Genomic DNA, 6,391 nt, shown 5'->3' on the forward strand with positions numbered 1-6,391 from the left:
GAAGGGGGTGAAGACTCTATTTGGCTCCTTGTCCCTGGCCTCCAGCATCAGCTCCTCTGGTGCTAATGTGCGTCCCCTGGTCTGTTATTAGGTGCCATCAAGGCACTTCTGACGCAGAGACCTTAGGACAGCACAGATTACCACTGCCCCCGTGGTTTCCTAGGCTGTCATCTTCTCAGGAGCAGTTTGCAGGTCTGTTTTCCCACAGGGCAGTTTGATTTGGTTGGTGGGTTCAACCACTGCACACCAGGAATCTCCTGGGTTTGTCTAAATAAAACTCCAATATGGGCTTAGGAATCTGGTCTGCCGATAGCAAAAGTTCAAACTATTTTGCTTAGCTTAAAAGGAGAGGGGGGAGGTGTGTGTGTGTGTGTGTGTGTGTGTGTGTGTGTGTTGTGTGATTTTCCAGAAGTCCGGACGACTAATGCAGCCACTACTGCTGGTTCCCCAGTCAGGCTTCAGAGACAAAGCTTCAGAATGCAATCAAGTGCTCGACCCCTTGGCTTCACCATTGTTCAAGTACACAGACCCTCCTCAGGGACTGGTGGAAGGAAGGGTGGGGTCAGCTCCCCAAGCGCTCCAACACACAAGAAAAACCGCACTAGGAGAGTGTGGCCACAGGTAAGCTTAGAGAAAAGGCCCCATTATTTAAAAAATGAGTTTGTTATCAAAGAACCAAACAAAGTCTCCCAAGGATCCAAGTGATGAATGCAGAAGAGCGGACTTATCAAACAACTGAAAAGAAAAAGACTTTATTTTGCTTGTTTGTTTAAAAAGAAGACTGTTTAGAGGCTGGAGAGCAGATCTGATAAAGCTATGTGCCTTTATTTGTCTTTATTGAGTGTAAAACTCTGGCCAGACTAAGCAAGGAAATGAGGAGGAAATAGGTATATTAAACACATATATGTGACCTAAGAAACAAAGTGGGGAAGAAAAATCACAAGTACTGAGAGAATATTAGCAGGATATGCACATTATGCCAGTAAATTTGGCATTTGGCATAATTAGGGAAAACATCAACTAAAAGCTTTACACCAAAAAACAAAACAAAAAGTTTTACACCAAAAAACAAAACAAAACAAAAAGTTTTACACCAATAAACCAATCATTTTATACGGGTAGTCACAGAAATAAAATCAAAGACCTCTCCCTCAAAAAGACAATTCCAAATAAGAATGAGCTTATTTAAATTACCCCAGAGCATAACAAAGAGTAAAAGCTTCCCACTCCAACACATGAGGTATTGCTACTCCACTGATGACCAAAATCAGTAAAAGGTCCAGCTTTACAAATACAGATGCATAACTCCCATATGATTAAAATGGCATGTAACTCCCATATAAAACAAACAGCATTTTTAAAAAAACACCTCCATTAGGAGTATGGCATATTCAGAGATAGTTAAAACTGTATTGACATAGTTCATCCTATTAACAGGCAAAGAAGAAAAGGCACTTTGTCTTCTAGCCCTGCAAAAAAGGGCATGTGACAAAATGAAACACCCATTTTAAAAGGGGGGTGCGGGGGTGGGCTTCTTAATGAACTGGAATAAGAAAGTATTTATTTAACATGACTTAGGATGGCTGGAGCCAACCGTCAGCAGGCCTCTGCTTAAAACAGGAAGCAGTCATAAGAAAGGGGGCTGGGAAAAGTGACAGTGGCTCAGGAGAATGATGTCCTGTGCTCGTAAGCCTTCCCAGGTGGACAGCCTAAGGGAGAGGGAAGGAGTGCCAGCTCTGAAGGCAGACACCCCAGGCCCAGGGCCATCCCCACCCCCACCATGTGCAACACCAGCTCAGAGTGCACCAAGAGTCACCCTCTCTGAAAGGTGGGGCTGCCACTCTGGAGTTGTCCCGAGGGAGGGCTACGAGCAATGGAGGCCGGGAAAGCAGACTCTCCCCAGCTCTTTAATGGTGCACCAGGTGGGCCTCAGTCTGCGTGGAGTCACCAGCCAACAGTGAACCGAGAGGCCCCCGGCCCCTCCCTTCTGTCTAGTCCTGCTTTTATCGTTTTTTTTTCCAAAGCAGGGTAAAGATCAACACGAAACAATGGGGAGAGTCTTCCGAGACCAGCCAATCAGGTTGCAGGGTAGCAATGATGAAACCTACAACTTTCCTCTAGTCCTAAATGCTTCCTCCCCCACGATCATGATCCCAATTCTACCTTACAAAACGGGCTAGACCAGAGGATGTACATTGTTACAGATAAGAGCTGGAAACACACACAAAAAATGGAGTTAAAAAAAAAAAGAATTAAAAGTTGGATATCCAAAAAAAAAAGAAGAGCTGGAAACACAAGGAATCCAGGACAGATAAACCCCTCAGGACCAATAATGAGTAGAGATACCAGAATGGTAAGGGGGAGGTAGGGGAGAAAGGGGGAACCAATCACAAGGATCAACATATAACCCCCTCCCTGGGGGACAGACAACTGAAAAGTAGGTGAAAGGAGACATCAGACAGTGTAAGACATGACAAAATAATAATGTATAAATTATCAAGGGTTCATCAGGGAGGGAGGGGGAAATGAGGAGCTGATAGCAAGGGCTCAAGTAGAAAGAAAATGTTTTGAGAATGATGATGGCAACAGAGTTGTACAAGCCCCTGAAAAAATTATTTAAAAACAAAACAAAAAGGCTTTTGAGTGTACCTAAGACTGGGGACTAAAACAACCCTAAAGGTGAGGTATAAAATGCAACTAAGGTGGTAAGGAACAACCCCCGCACACAGGAAACACCATCACCGCCCCAACCCCAGACAGGGGGTGGTGGGAGGGGTTGAGTGCCGAGTCTATACTCCAAAGGTCAACAGTTCAAATCTTCCAGCTGCTCTATAACCATTCCAGTCTTGGAAACCCAGTGGGGCAGTTCTGCTCTGCCCTACGGGGTCACCATGAGTCAGAAGAGACCCAAAGGCAATTAGGTGGGTAGACTTCTCCTTCAGAGCTTGGCGGTCTAGCGGTTACGCATTGGGCTGCTAATCACAACGCCAGCCTTTCAAAACCACAAGCCGGGTCCTCGGGAAAAGATGGGCTTTTCTCCTCCAGTAAAGAGTGAAGACTCTCAGTTGTTCCCTGTCCCATGGGGTGGCTGTGAGCAGGCACTGACCCCCACCCCCGTGGCAGGGAGAGAGACTTGCTCTGGGGGTTGCAGGCGTTCGCCCACACTGTCACTGGGTTTCAGGAGCAGCACACGGGCAGGTAAAGACCTCCTCCCTCAGGAGGGTGAACTAAAGCCGTCCAGGCCCAGAGCTGGCACGGCTGCTATAGTAGGCCTGACTGGCCTCCGGGAAAGTCAGCAAATGTTTGGTGGGCACCAGGGGGGGAACGGAGGAGCTAGCTGCGTGGTTACCCTGGGTGTGCTTTGTTTACCAGGGGATCCACAGGGCACACTCTGAAATCTCTGGCATGTATGCTAAACAGCAAGGTTTTGCTTTTTTTTTGTGGGTGGTGGTGGTGGTGATTTTAATGAAAAGCTGAGAGAGGGAAGCCGTCCTCTCTCTTCTCTATAGAGTTGCTCTGCTTACATTCCGGTTTCCATCAATATGAGCTCAGGGATCAGCCTCTGGGAAGAGAATGATTCAGCCCAGGAGGTTAAGTTTTCCAGATTTTACACTGATGATCAGGGGAAGCTGTCAACAGGTGGGTGGCAAAGGAACTCCAGGGCACCCAGGGAGAGTCAGAGCTGGGTGGCTCTCACCCTGGAGCCTTCAGCACCGCCCTGGCCCAGCCTCAGGACCACTGTTTACGTCACTCTCTCAGGCTGGGCTGGGCAAGGTTGTTTTTTATATTATTATTATTATTCAAAGCTCCCCGGATGATTTTAATATGCAAGTGGGGCCCAGCACCACTAAACTAGTTAAACCAGAGAGACTGGCCATTTCAAGCTCTCTAGGCAAGTTGAAACGTGGCCCCTTGCCTGTCTGGGTGGAGACTGTGGGGGTGGGAGCAAGCATTTAGTGCTGGGGTGCCTTGGCACCCACCCAGGCCCTCCTCCTCTCACTTCCCGCAGACCATGATGGAGACCCAGTAGGAAGTGGCGCGCCTCAAGGGAGCCGAGGCGGGGAGGGGCTAGCCAAGAGCTGGACCCACCCAGGCTTCTGACTTCTGGCTCCTGGCCGGGGCACACAGCCTGCTCTGAACCACTTGGCCAGGGCAGCCCCAGGACACATGTCACTCCAACCACACAACCCTAGAACTAAGCCCTAACTACCACCACCCAGTGTGTAAATGACACCATTGAGAATCCACAGCTGGAAACAGGAAGCCAAGCGGGAGGCGAAGGCCACAGGGAGAGGTCAGAGGGAGGCTCAACCATCAGATGCAATGCAGGCCCAGGGACAGGTGGCAGGCCCAGAGGACGGTGACGCCAGATGGCCCATCTGTCTCCAGATTCCAGCACTAATCACTGGGCCCCCACATCACTCCCACCTCATGTCCACTCTCCCTGGGTGACCAGCTCCCACAGGCCGACCCGTACTCTATTCCCCAGGCTCAGGCTCCAGGCCAGGGAGGATCCACGTGGCCAGGATGTCTCCCCTTCTCTGGGTGCAGTAGAGGAAGCCCTCTGGACCTCAGCTTGACCGTCTTCAAGTGGGCAGAGAAGTGACCTGTCCCAAGGGTCTGAGATTTAGGGGTAGGAAGCACAGCCAAAGCACTCTGTCCCAGGATCGCACCCTGCTCCATGTCTGGGCCTATCTGCCAGGAGCCACGAGCCTCCCTTGCTTCTCCTCCCTTCTGCAGTGACCTGTGGGGCTTCAGGTGGAATCGGGCAGAGATTCAGAAGTGGACTGGCAGGGAGTGGCTTCTACAAACTCCATTTGCCCAGCAGGGGCAAGGAACCAAGGCCCGTGGGGTATTTAGACCAGGCCTGTGGGAGGTGGAGGAGGGGAGGGAGGGGGCTGGATGCAGCAGAGCAGGCAAGCAGGGGGAGATTCAGTCCACAGAGCACTGCGCTCACTTTCAGGAACAAGTCCCTCTCAATGCCTTTGTTTCCTTTGCAAAGCCCAAGAGGTTAGAATTACATGTGAAAAATGCGTGGAGGCGGGGCTGAGAAATCCAATTACTTAATCACCAAGGGCACAATGGTTCCAGGCCACAGAGGTAACCAGGATTTGCTCAGACCCTAATCTTATGGTCCTTGGGACGCTTGCCTCTTAAGGAATATCTCTGTATCAAGAGAGCTGATACCTACCCCGAGCCCCTACCTCACTCTCCTACCGGATCAGGAGATGGAGTAGAAAGAAAACAGTATTTCTACTGTTTGTGTCATTTTCAGCACCTCAAGGGGAAAGGCCAAAGATCCCTAACGGGGGAGGGGAAAGGAGAAAGAAAAAAAAAGGGGGGGAAACTTTGCAGGGAGGGGAAAGGTTGGAAGGGAAAAACACGGAGATGCTCAAAAAATATTGAGCAGTCTGTCCTTAGATGTAGGGGGCCTTGGGGGTGTAGTGGGCTACACATTAGGCTGCTGGCCTTAGGGTCAGAAGTTCAAATCTGCCAGCCACTTTCGGGCAAAAGTTGTAGCTCTCTACTCCCTTCAACCGTCTCGGAAGCCCCCAGGGACTGTCCTGTAGGGTTGCTATGAGTCCGGATACAATGGCAGTGGCTTCAGTTTGGAGCTGGTCCTTAGCTATCAGGGTGGCGTTTCAGTCAGCCCCTAGCGGGAAAAGGCTGTGCACACTTCAGGTTTTAAAGAGTCACCAAATGGAAAATGCTCAAACTCCAGGGTGGGCCCAACCTTCCCCCTTAACTGTGCTCTCTCTACACTCTGCAGTCCACTTTCAGTCCGTCCTCCGTCCCCCGTCCCCCATCATCTGAGAGGGCAGGGTGCCAGCACACCCTTCAAGGGAGAATCTCTGGGATTCTCAGCGACAGAGGGTGCAGAAGTGGGGAGAAGTCATGCCCAAACAAGGGGTAGGGTTGCCAGTAGATGCCATGGGAAACGGCTTTTCCTCAGTCCCCCATACCCTGACAATAGAAACCCACCAGGAATACACATACAGAAAAGAAAGAGTAAGCCGCGGCGAGGCAGCCGGGCACCTGTGTGCACCCTCAGCCCTGCCGCCCCGAGGAAGGGCTCAGACAGACCCAGGGTGAGGGAGGTTGTCCGGGAGTTCCCACGTGGCCACACAGGGCCTGCGTGAGCTGTCAGTCAGTTGTACCAAGCAGGACACCAAGCACTCGTCCGCAATGTTTTAGAAAGTTAACGTAGGAAAAAATAAAGTTAAGCTTTCCTCACGCTAGAGGATTCTAGTAACTTTGGGTGGCAACCCCTGAGTTCCAAACAGAGATGCTGAAGCCCAGGCCAGCGGAATGGCAGCGTCAAAGAGCAGGCTGTCAAAGAGCAGGCGGGAACAAAACTGATACCCACACTTCCCACCACCTCTGGGGGGGG

Source organism: Echinops telfairi, unplaced genomic scaffold (genome assembly GCF_000313985.2).
Source record: "Echinops telfairi isolate 266 unplaced genomic scaffold, ASM31398v2 ScPeMD7_9;HRSCAF=40, whole genome shotgun sequence".
In the NCBI taxonomy this organism is placed as follows: Eukaryota; Metazoa; Chordata; class Mammalia; order Afrosoricida; family Tenrecidae; genus Echinops; species Echinops telfairi.